Source organism: Chiloscyllium plagiosum, unplaced genomic scaffold, assembly GCF_037043375.1.
Source record: "Chiloscyllium plagiosum isolate Xiang-an unplaced genomic scaffold, Cpla_swu_hap1 HiC_scaffold_15, whole genome shotgun sequence".
In the NCBI taxonomy this organism is placed as follows: domain Eukaryota; kingdom Metazoa; phylum Chordata; class Chondrichthyes; order Orectolobiformes; family Hemiscylliidae; genus Chiloscyllium; species Chiloscyllium plagiosum.
This window is the reverse complement of record NW_028270153.1, coordinates 4,165,781-4,178,408: the sequence shown is the minus strand read 5'-3', so window position 1 is coordinate 4,178,408 and position 12,628 is coordinate 4,165,781. Positions and strand designations below refer to the sequence as shown.

At 48.2% G+C, this 12,628-nt stretch overlaps 1 protein-coding gene across 1 annotated transcript in view; it reads left to right on the top strand.

The window, feature by feature from the left end:
- mrgbp (MRG/MORF4L binding protein) overlaps positions 1 to 2,594 on the top strand; it is a 29,251-nt gene extending 26,657 nt beyond the window's left edge. Inside the window, exons 6-7 of the transcript XR_015759510.1 lie at positions 1,332 to 1,386; positions 1,933 to 2,594. The gene's annotated coding sequence lies outside the window, so the exon portion shown is untranslated. The remainder of the gene's footprint in view (positions 1 to 1,331; positions 1,387 to 1,932) is intronic.
- Positions 2,595 to 12,628: the final 10,034 nt, after the last annotated feature.

The window sequence follows — 12,628 nt, the reverse complement described above, 5'->3', positions numbered from 1 at the left end:
ATTGGAGTTCTGTTGAAGAGTCATTATGGATTTGAAATATTAACTCTTTCCCTGTTGACAGATTCTGTGAAAATGTGTGGCGCTGGAAAAAGCACAGCAGGTCTGCAGCAGACGGAGCAGGAGGGTGGATGTTTCAGGCATGAGCGTTTCATCAGGAAGGCTTATGACTGGAACGTCGACTCTCCTGCTCCTCGGAAGCTGCCTGACCTGCTGTGCTCTTCCAGCACCACACTTTTTGACTCTGACTCTCCAGTATTTGCAGTCCTCACTTTCTCTAGAGACTCTATCAGACCTACTGAGTTTCTCCAGCACTCTGTGTTTTTATTATTCAAATTGTAGATTCCTCTCCGTGTGAAGTTTCACTTGCCTAATGTAAATGTAACCGTGGAGGAGTAAATCCCAAGGATCACAGCAACAACTTGCTTTTATATAGCATCTTTAATCTCATAAAATCTTCCAAAGAGTTTAAAAATAGAAAGCTTATACTCAGTCTAATCTGCTTGTCTGCATCTCAGAACTTCCTTACTCAGGGTTTGAGTGGAAATGAAACATATGCGTTCTTTGAACGTAAAATCCTCAACAGTTAAATGCCAAAAATTAATATGAAAGAAACAGACAGCCAGCAGTGTTTGTTTACATACAATAATCATCACTTTCCAAAAGTGGCCCTGCACTGTGTGGGGAAGAGCGTAAATACTGCTGAGCCACATTCCAGCACACAGCTGGCAGGTTGTCTGAGCTGCCCTGGACAGTGAGCAAGATGGGGATTTCAGATTGAGTGGGATCCAAATGAGAAATCAGCTTTCATTATCCAAAGTTTTTAAATTTCCCATCAATACAAGTAGTTTTGAGTCTGCAAACATGCGACAGAGTCTGGGCAGCTCCTTCAAGGCTCTGATGGATAACGATGGTATGACGGTGGAGTACAGATCAGTCTTGGGGTATTCACTGAAAGGAGGCAGTTCAACCATCTCTCAAATCAAGCATCCGAATTCCCATGTGACGAGGGTGGGGAGAGGGGTGAGGGAGGCTGGAGGGGGGGTGTGTGTGTCTGTGTGTGTACATAGAAAATCCTTTGGTGCTTTAGTCAAATGTGAATCTCTGTTTCAGTGTTTCTATTTCAGGGTCTTTGTTTGCAGCATTATTTGTACCAAGATATGTTCATTTATACATGGAAAAGATTAAAGGCAAAATTAGAAATTGCTGGAAAAGCTCAGCATGTCTGGCAGCATCTGAGGAGAGAAATCAGAGCTAATGTTTCAGGTCAAGTGACCTTTCCTCAGAACTCATCTCTCCTTACCTTGACTTTGTCTTTTCTCCTCCTGATCCAGTTCCTGCTCACTTGAGTCTGCGATTCCTCTGACGCTTTATGCCAGTTAGAAAACAGAGTTCTGAGGAAGGGTCACTCGACCCAAAATATTAACTCTGACTCTGTCCACAAATGCTGACAGACCAGCTGAGCCTTTCCAGCAATTTCTGGTTTTATTTCTGTGTCTTCAGTAATCTACCTCTGTCCACCCACTGAGCATCCTCTGACCTGTAGAGGAATTGGAGGAGACCATTCCTTGTTAGGTTCATTAGTTGAATGCGGCATTGTTGGGGGAGACAGTGCCAGAGTTTCACTATCCTTTATGCAAGGATGTATTTCCATTCACCACTACACTGCCTACCTCCCCCCACTCCCCCCCCCCCCCCCCCCACCCCGCCCATGCTAGACAGCACTTTCTCCCTTCCCATAACCAGAGGAGTTAGTTTCTCCAGACCATATCAAATCCTTTTGTACAACATCGACCACAAAATTGTACAACCCTGTCACAGCAACCACTGCAAGACGTGTCAGAGTGTCGACACAGATACTACTATTACATGTGGGCACACCACTCAGCACGTATGCGGTGAGTACTGATGACTCAGCCAACGTGGTCTATCTCATACGCTGCAGGCAAGGATGCCCTGACGCATGGTACATTGGCAAGACCGAGCAGAGACTGCGGCAACAGATGAATGGTGTTCCCTCCCTGTTGGAGAACACTTCAGCGGTCCGTGATATTCAGCCTCGGACTTTCGGGTGACCATTCTCTAAGATGGACTTCGCGACAAGCAACAATGCAGGGTGGCCAAGCAGAGGCTGATAGCCAAGTTTGGTACCCATGGGGATGGCCTCAACCAGGACCTCGGGTTCATGTCACCCTACAGGTGACCCCACTCCACCACACAGACACCCACACACACATTCCTACATACTGACGCACTAACATGACCATCTTTCATACACAAGCTGTTTCATGCACATACATGCACCCCCCACACTCTCACCCATGCACCCTCTCACAGGCTTGTACCTCATCACTCAACACACACGTACACACACTCTCACATGCACCCAAACCACATGCATGCTCACATACACACACACACTCTATCTCTCCTGCATGCGCACACATATAAGTTTATGAAATGTATTTGTATTTGCAGAATTACATTTTATTTTGCTCAAAAACTGCATAAATCCATGTAAGGTTCTGTAAGCCCCACGTTAGAAATAGCACCAGTCTGACTCAATATTGAGACACTGACAGACTTTAACTTTGCACCTTAATAGAACATAGAAGAATACAGCGCAGTACAGGCCCTTTGGCCCTCGATGTTGCGCCGATCCAAGCCCACCTAACCTATACTAACCCACTATCCTCCATATACCTATTCAATGCCCACTTAAATGCCCATAAAGAGGGAGAGTCCACCACTGCTACTGGCAGGGCATTCCATGAACTTACGACTCGCTGAGTGAAGAACCTACCCCTAACTTCAGTCCTATAGTGTGATGGCACCTATTGTTAGAAAAGCTGAAGCTATCTTGAGAATATAACCTAAAAAGAGTTCTGGGATTGACATATTAAAAAACTGAAACTAACATATCCCATTCTTATAGGTGAAATACATAATCTAAATTTGTTTAATATATCATTACAGCTCCATGACACTGTAACACTTTTGCTATAAATTCTGTGTCGTATGGTCCTGTTCCACATCCACCTGATGTAGGAGCAGCACTCCAAAAGCTAGTGCTTCCAAATAAACCTGTTGGACTATAACCTGGTGTTGTGTGATTTTTAACTTTGTCCACCCCAGTCCAATATCAGCTCCTCCACATCAAATCCTTTGTAAGGAGGGTACCATACAGGGGTTAGCTCGAACACTGATTGCTGCAAAGTTTAGATTGTTCATTGCGCTTGAATACAGTCCAACAGGAACTGGCACACTTACAGCACCTCAACAGGACACCGACCCTCACACAGAGGTTGGAGCTGACTTCAGTTAAACTGAATGAGAACAGTACATTAGTCTCACATTCTGGACACACAGAAAAGATTTAGCTTCAGAAACACAACTTAGAGGGGTCAGAGAACATCTCTGGGTCACCCGCACCAATCAACCCCACTGCCCTGTGGCCAAACATTTCAACTCCCCCTCCCACTCTACCGAGGACATACAAGTCCTGGACCTCCTCCATCGCCAATCCCTCAGCACTTGACGCATGGAGGAAGAACGCCTCATCTTCCGTCTCAGGACCTTTCAACGCCAGGGCATCAAAGTGGACTTCACCAGTTTCCTCATTTGCCCTCCCCCCCCGGCCTTACCCCAGTTCCAACCTTCCAGCTCAGCAACGTCCCAATGACGTGTCCTACCTGCCAATCTCCCTCCTCTCTGACCTATCACCTTTACCCTCACCTCCATCCACCTATTGCACTCTCAGCTACCTTCACCTCCCCCACCCCCACATTTATCTCTCCACCTCTGAGACTCCCTGCCTCATTCCTGATGAAAGGCTTTTGCCCAAAACGTCGATTCTCCTGCTCCTCGAATGCTGCCTGTCCTGCTGTGCTTTTCCAGCATCACTGTGAACTTGACTCAGAGTGATTAAAGTCTGTTTTAAACAGACCTGAGTCAGGCAGGTGACAGTGGGTTCAAATCTCAATCCAGACATTGAGCTCATAATGTACACTCTCACTATTGGCCCAGTACCGAGTAATACAGTGCTGCACTGTCGGAGGGTCAGTGCTGAGGGAGTGCTGCACTGTCGGAGGGTCAGTGCTGAGGGAGTGCTGCACTGTCGGAGGATCAGTGCTGAGGGAGTGCCACACTGTCGGAGGGTCAGTGCTGAGGGAGTGCCGCACTGTCGGAGGGTCAGTGCTGAGTGAGTGCCGCAAAGTCAGAGGGTCCGTGCTGAGGGAGTGCCGCACTGTCGGAAAGTCAGTGCTCAGGGATTGGGCACTGTCAGAGGGTCAGTGCTGAGGGAGTCCCGCATTGTCGGACGGTCAGTGCTGAGGGAACGCCGCACTGTCGGAGGGTCAGTGCTGAAGGAGTGCCACACTGTCGGAGGGTCAGTGCTGAGGGAGTGCCCCACTGTTGGAGGGTCAGTGCTGAGGGAGTACCGAACAGTCAGAGGGTCCGTGCTGAGGGAATGCTGCACTGTCGGAGGGTCAGTGCTGAGGGATTGGGCACTGTCAGAGGGTCAGTGCTGAGGGAGTGCTGCATTGTCGGAGGGTCAGTGCTGAGGGAGTGCCACACTGTCAGAGAGTCCGTGCTGAGGGAGTGCTACACAGTCAGAGGGTCCATGCTGAGGGAGTGCCACACTGTCGGAGGGTCCGTGCTGAGGGAGTGCCGGACAGCCGGAGGGTCCGTGCTGAGGGAGTGCCACACAGTCGGAAAGTCAGTGCTGAGGGATTGAGCACTGTCGGAGGGTCAGTGCTGAAGGAGTACAGCACTGTCAGAGGGTCTGTGCTGAGGGAATGCTGCACTGTCGGAGGGTCCGTGCTGAGGGAGTACCGCACTGTCAGAGGGTCCATGCTGAGGGAGTGCCGCACTGTTGGAGGGTCAGTGCTGAGGGAGTGCTGCACTGTCGGAGGGTCAGTGCTGAGTGAGTGCCGCAAAGTCAGAGGGTCCGTGCTGAGGGAGTGCCGCACTGTCGGAAAGTCAGTGCTGAGGGATTGAGCACTGTCGGAGGGTCAGTGCTGAAGGAGTACCGCACTGTCAGAGGGTCTGTGCTGAGGGAATGCCGCACTGTCGGAGGGTCCGTGCTGAGGGAGTGGGCACTGTCAGAGGGTCCATGCTGAGGGAGTGCCGCACTGTCGGAGGGTCAGTGCTGAGGGAGTGCCCCACTGTCGGAGGGTCAGTGCTGAGGGAGTGCCGAAGAGTCAGAGGGTCCGTGCTGAGGGAGTGCCACAGTGTCGGAGGGTCCGTGCTGAGGGAGTGCCGCACTGTCGGAGGGTCAGTGCTGAGGGATTGGGCACTGTCAGAGGGTCAGTGCTGAGGGAGTGCTGCATTGTCGGAGGGTCCGTGCTGAGGGAGTGCTGCACAGCCGGAGGGTCCGTGCTGAGGGAGTGCCACACAGTCGGAAAGTCAGTGCTGAGGGATTGAGCACTGTCGGAGGGTCAGTGCTGAAGGAGTACCGCACTGTCAGAGGGTCTGTGCTGAGGGAATGCCGCACTGTCGGAGGGTCCGTGCTGAGGGAGTGGGCACTGTCAGAGGGTCCATGCTGAGGGAGTGCCGCATTGTCGGAGGGTCAGTGCTGAGGGAGTGCCGAACCGTCGGAGGGTCAGTGCTGAGGGAGTGCCGCACTGTTGGAGGGTCAGTGCTGAGGGAGTGCTGCACTGTCGGAGGGTCAGTGCTGAGGGAGTGCCACATTGTCAGAGGGAAGGTGCTAAGGGAATGCCGCACTATTGGAGGGTTAGTGCTGAGGGAGTGCTGCACTGTTGGGGGGTCAGTGCTGAGCGAGTGCCGCGCTATTCGATGGCCAGTGCTGAGGGAGTGTCACACTGTTGGAGGGTTAGTGCTGAGGGAGTGCTGCACTGTTGGAGGGTCAGTACTGAGGGAGTGCCTCACTGTCGGAGGGTCGGTGCTGAGGGAGTGGGCACTGTCGGAGGGTCAGTGCTGAGGGAGTGCCTCACTGTCGGAGGGTGAGTACTGAGGGAGTGCTGCACTGTTGGAGGGTCAGTACTGAGGGAGTGCCTCACTGTCGGAGGGTCGGTGCTGAGGGAGTGGCGCACTGTAGGAGGCTCAGTGCTGAGGGAGTGCCTCACCGTCGGAGGGTCAGATCTGAGGGAGTGCCTCACTGTCGGTGGGTCAGTACTGAGGGAGTGCCGCACTGTCGGAGGGTCAGTACTGAGGGAGTGCCTCACTGTCGGAGGGTCAGTGCTGAGGGAGTGTCGCACTGTTGGAGGGTCAATGCTGAGGGAGTGCCTCACTGTCGGAGGGTCCACGCTGAGGGAGTGCCGCACTGTCAGAGGGTCAGTGCTGAGGGAGTGTGGCACTGTCGGAGTGTCCGTGCTGAGGGAGCTCCACATAAAACCGTGTTGTTGCTGTTATTCTGAACCCGACTGGACCAAACAATACCGGGACTGAATTAGGCTATTCAGTCCATTGAGTCTGCTACGCCATTCAATTACAGCTGATATTTTTCAAGTCCTCCCTCCTGCAATCTCCGTGCAACTCTTGATCCCCTTACTAACCAAAACCCTACCTACTTCTGTCTTAAATACACTCAGTGACTTATCCTGCACAGCCCTCTGCGGCAATGAGTCTCACAGAGTCCCCAGCCTCTAGCTGAAGAAATTGCTCCTCATCTCCGTTCTGAAGGGTCGTCCCTTCACTCTGACACTGTGCCCTCAACCCTAGTCTCTCCTCCGGGTGGAAACATCTTCTCCACGTCCCCTCTATCCAGGCCCCTCAGTATTCTGTAAGTTTCAATCAGATCCCCCCTCATCCTCCTAACCTCCATTGAGTACAGTCCCAGAGTCCTCAACCGCTCCTCACATGACAATCCCTTCATCCCAGGGTCAGTCTCTGTCAACTTCCTCTGGACCCCCTCCTGGCCAGCACATCCTTCCTTAGATTCGGGACCCTAGACGATATTCCAAATGCAGTCTGACCAGAACCTTATACACCCTCAGCAGTACACCTCTGCTTTTGTATTCTGGGTTTCTTGAAATGAATGCTAACATTGCATGGCCCCTCCTAACTGCCAACTGAACCTGAAAATTGTCAACTACTCCAGCCCTTCTGTGCTTCAGATTTCCAAAACATTTCTCAAGTTAAAAAATATTCTACACCTGTATTCTTCCTACCAAAGTGCATAACCTCACACTTTCCCACATCGTATTCCATCTGCCACTTCTTTGCTCACTCCCACAGCCTATCCAATTCCTTCTGCAGGCCCCACTTCCTCAACACGACCTGTCTCTCCCCTATCTCTGTGTCATCTGCAAACTTCACAGCAATGCCCTCAGTTCCTCTGTTCAGATCATTAATGTATAAAGTTTGTGTGAAGATTTGTAGCTCGGGTGCTCGTTGTTGGGGTTCTGTTCGCCGAGCTGGGAATTTGTGTTGCAGACGTTTCGTCCCCTGTCTAGGTGACATCCTCAGTGCTTGGGAGCCTCCTGTGAAGCGCTTCTGTGATCTTTCCTCCGGCATTTATAGTGGTTTGTATCTGCCACTTCTGGTTGTCAGTTCCAGCTGTCCATTGCAGTGGTCGGTATATTGGGTCCAGGTCGATGTGCTTATTGATTGAATCAGTGAACGAGTGCTATGCCTCTAGGAATTCCCTAACTGTTCTCTGTTTGGCTTGTCCTATAATAGTAGTGTTGTCCCAGTCAAACTCGTGTTGCTTGTCATCTAAGTGTATGGCTACTAACGATAACTGGTCATGTCGTTTTGTGACCAGCTATTGTTTGGAGCCACACACTCAGATGACAAGCAACACGAGTTCGACTGGGACCACACTACGCTTATAGGACAAGCCAAACAGAAAACAGCCAGGGAATTCCTAGAGGCATGGCATTCATCCACAGATTCAATCAATAAGCACATCGACCTGGACCCAATATATCGGCCACTGCAGCGGACAGCTGGAACTGACAACTGGAAGTGGCAGATTCAAACCACTACAAATGCCGGAGGAAAGATCACAGAAGCGCTTCACAGGAGGCTCCCAAGCACTGAGGATGTCACCTAGACAGGGGACGAAACGTCTGCAACACAAATTCCCAGCTCAGCGAACAGAACCACACATTAATGTATAATGCCATCTTGGATAAGACGCCTTTATCCCTTCTGTCAGTCAGTCAATCCTCTATCCATGGCAGTACTTTGCCCCTAACACCATGGGCTCTTGGCTTATCTATCAGCCTCCTGTGTGATACCTTGTCAAAGACCTTCTGGAAACCAAATAGATCATGTCCACTGGCTTGCCTTTGTCTATATTGCTCATCACCTCCTCAAAGAATTTGTCAGGCATGAGTGTCCCTTGACGAAGCCATGCTGACTCTGCCCTATTTTATCGAGTCCAAGTGTTACATAAGAACAACCTAAGAACCAGGAGCAGGAGTAGATTATCTGGCCCCTGGGGTGTGCTCCACCATTCAATAAGATCATGACTCATCTTTTAGTGGCCTCAGCTCCATTTACCTGCCCATAACCCTTAATTCCTTATCTTTGATTACTCCGTAATCTTATCCTAAATAATGAATCTTACCAATGGCCAACGTCAGGCTAACCAGCCTATAGTTCCCTGTGTTCTCCCTCCCTTCTTAAATAGGGGGAATAACATCAGCCACTTTCCTTTCCTCTGGGACCTTCCCTGACTCCAGTGATTCCTAAAAGATTACCACCAATCCCTCTACCATCTCCACAGCACCCTCCTTCAGAACTCCAGGGTATGGTCCATCCAGTTCAAGGTTTATCCACCTTCAGACCTTTCAGCTTCCTGAGCACCTTCGCCTTAGTGATGGCCACCATGCTGCCCATCCAGTTAATTGAGCTATTAGCTCCTCCAGCGTGGATTAAACATCAGCAACTCTTTAATTTTCCTCTTTTAAGCAGCATCCTGCTTTCTTTAGAGTCTGATATAGAAATTCAGACTGACTTCTCCAGATGGTGACCATACATTGAAGAATACACAACTAGGAGCAGTAGGAGGCCATTCAGCCCCACGAGCCTGCTCCACCATTCAATCCGATCATGGCAGATCTCATCTTGGCCTCAACCCCACTTTGCTGCCTGCTCTCTGCAACCTTTCACCTCATTACTGTACTAATTAAAAACCTTCTGTCTCCTCCTTCAATTTCCTTGATGTCCTAGCATCCTCCACGCTCTGGGGGAGTGAATTCCATAGATTCACAACCCTTTGAGAGAAGTAATTCCTCCCCATCTTTGTTTTAAATCTGCTACCCCTTATCCTAAATCTATCACCTCGTGTTCTAGATTGTCCCACATGAGGAAACATCCTCTCTATGTCAAATTTGTCAATCCCTTTTAGCAGCTTCGATATGTCAATTCGATCTCCTCTCATTCTTCTAAACTCCAGAGAGGATCGGCCTAACCTGCTCAATCCCTCTTCATTCAGTCATAGACTCATAGAGATGTACAGCATGGAAACAGACCCTTCGGTCCAACCCATCCATGCTGACCAGATATCCTAACCCAATCTAGTCCTACCTGCCAGCACCCGGCCCATATCCCTCTAAACCCTTCCTATTCATATACCCATCCAAATGTTGCAATTGTACCAGCCTGCACCACATCCTCTGGCACCTCATTCCAAACACGTACCATCCTCTGAGTGAAAACGTTGCCCCGTAGATCTTTTTTATATCCTTCCCCTCTCACCCTAAACCTATGCCCTCTAGTTCGGGACTCCCCGACCCCAGGGAAAAAATTTTGCCTCTTTACCCTATCCATGCCCCTCATAATTTTGTAAACCTCTATAAGGTCACCCCTCAGCCTCCAACGCTCCAAGGAAAACAGCCCCAGCCTGTTCAGCCTCTCCCTGTAGCTCAAATCCTCCAACCCTGGCAACATCCTTGTAAATGTTTTCTGAACCCTTTCAAGTTTCACAACATCTTTCTGATAGGAAGGAGACCAGAATTGCACACAATATTCCAACAGTGGCCTCACCAATGTCCTGTACAGCCGCAGCATGACTTCCCAACTCCTGTACTCAATACTCTGACCAATAAAAGAAAGCATACCAAACGCCTTCTTCACTATCCTATCTATCTGCGACTCCACTTTCAAGGAGCTATGAACCTGCACTCCAAGGTCTCTGTGATCAGCAACACTCCCCAGGACCTTACCATTAAGTGTATAAGTCCTGCTAAGATTTGCTTTCCCAAAATGCAGCACCTCGCATTTATCTGAATTAAACTCCATCTGCCACTTCTCAGCCCATTGGCCCATCTGGTCAAGATCCTGTTGCAATCTTAAGTAACCCTCTTTGCTGTCCACTACACCTCCAATTTTGGTGTCATCTGCAAACTTACTAACTTTACCTCTTATGCTCACATCCAAATCATTTATGTAAATAACAAAAAGTAGAGGACCCAGCACCGATCCTTGTGGCACTCCACTGGTCACAGGTCTCCAGTCTGAAAAACAACCCTCCACCACCACCCTCTATCTTCTACCTTTGAGCCAGTTCTGTATCCAAATGGCTAGTTCTCCCTGTATTCCATGAGATCTAACCTTGCTAATCAGTCTCCCATGGGGAACCTTGTCAAACGCCTTACTGAAGTCCATATAGATCACATCTACCGCTCTGCCCTCATCAATCTTCTTTGTTACTTCATCAAACAACTCAATCAAGTTTGTGAGACATGATTTCCCACGCACAAAACCATGTTGACTATCCCTAATCTGTCCTTGCCTTTCCAAATACATGTACATCCTGTCCCTCAGGATTCCCTCCAACAACTTGCCCACCGCCGAGGTCAGGCTCACCGGTCTATAGTTCCCTGGCTTGTCTTTACCGCCCTTCTTAAACAGAGGCACCACGTTAGCCAACCTCCAGTCTTCAGGCACCTCACTTGTGACTATCGATGATACAAATATCTCAGCAAGAGGCCCAGCAATCACTTCTCTAGCTTCCCACAGAGTTCTAGGGTACACCTGATCAGGTCCTAGGGATTTATCCACTTTTATGCGTTTCAAGACATCCAGCACTTCTTCTTCTGTAACCTGGACATTTTTCAAGATGTCACCATCTATTTCCCTACAGTCTATATCTTCCATATCCTTTTCCACAGTAAATACTGATGCAAAATATTCATTTAGTATCTCCCCCATTTTCTGTGGCTCCACACAAAGGCTGCCTTGCTGATCTTTGAGGGGCCCTATTCTCTCCCTAGTTACCCTTTTGTCCTTAATATATTTGTAAAAACCTTTTGGATTCTCCTTAATTCTATTTGCCAAAGCTATCTCATGTCCCCTTTTTACCCTCCTGATTTCCCTCTTAAGTATACTCCTACTGCCTTTATACTCTTCTAAGGATTCACTCGATCTATCCTGTCTATACCTTACATATGCTTCCTTCTTTTTCTTAACCAAACACTCAATTTCTTTAGTCATCCAGCATTCCCTATACCTGCCAGCCTTCCCTTTCACCCTGACAGGTGTCTCTGGATTCTCAGTATCTCATTTCTGAAGGCTTCCCATTTTCCAGCCGTCCCTTTACCTGTGAACATCTGCCCCAATCAGCTTTTGAAAGTTCTTGCCTAATACCGTCAAAATTAACCTTTCTCCAATTTAGAACTTCCACTTTTAGACCTGGTCTATCCTTTTCCATCATTATTTTCAATCTAATAGAATTCATTAGACAAATCCCTTTTCGCTAGAATCATTGTTTTATTATCATATTTTATAATACATACCTTCTTTTATAACCCCAGCTAATGTTGAGGCTGGACCTATCAGATCCCAGACAGTGAAGCTTGGCTTGATAGACCATGTTTTTGTCATTTGGTTACTGAGCTGGCCAGTCTACTTATACACACACAAAGTTGCCAATGTTCTTTTAATGAAAGAACACAAGTTTATTATTCAAAGGTATGTGAAATGGTTATAAATAAACATTTAGATAGATGTTAACTTCAACTCCTATCCCAGCAATGTCTTTTCCAGACACTCAAACCCAATACAGTATCATTCCTGTTTTAACTGTTTGATTCCAATGTAAGGTTGCAAGAGTTTCCTTCCTATCCAGTCACTAGGTTTAATTCTCTCCATTATTGACTCTGTTACATGGCACCAAATATTTCACTGCTTTTCCCAACTGAATTTCAAGAAAAGCCTTGTCTGATGAAATTGCTAAAATCTTTCAAAATGTCATTCCAGTTCTGACAGCTTGCCTTGCCGAAACAAAACTAGCCTTCTACTGGGATGAGACCTGACTGGGGCCCTCTCTGTCTCTCAATCTGTTAAAAAAACTCAACATTTCAACAATTTACTCCCAAAATAATTTATCTAAATCATTTAACTGAAGTCTTGTTCTTTCTCGGAAAAGGTGTTTAAACTCACTTTTCAAAAATGACATTCTAACCTCCCAAAGATTACAAGTGACCTTTACAGAACTGAAAACTAAAATCTATTTTCAAGTCAAAGTTTCCAAATAATAACGATGTGCTATAAACTGACATAAACTGCAATGAAATAATCGATCCCCACGTGTCTAATTCTCCCTAATCTGTGCGAGTGTTTGCCTAGTCCTGCAATACGCCTTATAAAGCTTGTCGTGTGCTTCCGCCCAAGCCAAGGACTCATGTACTTTGCACTTTCAGTGAATTGATAAGGGAGC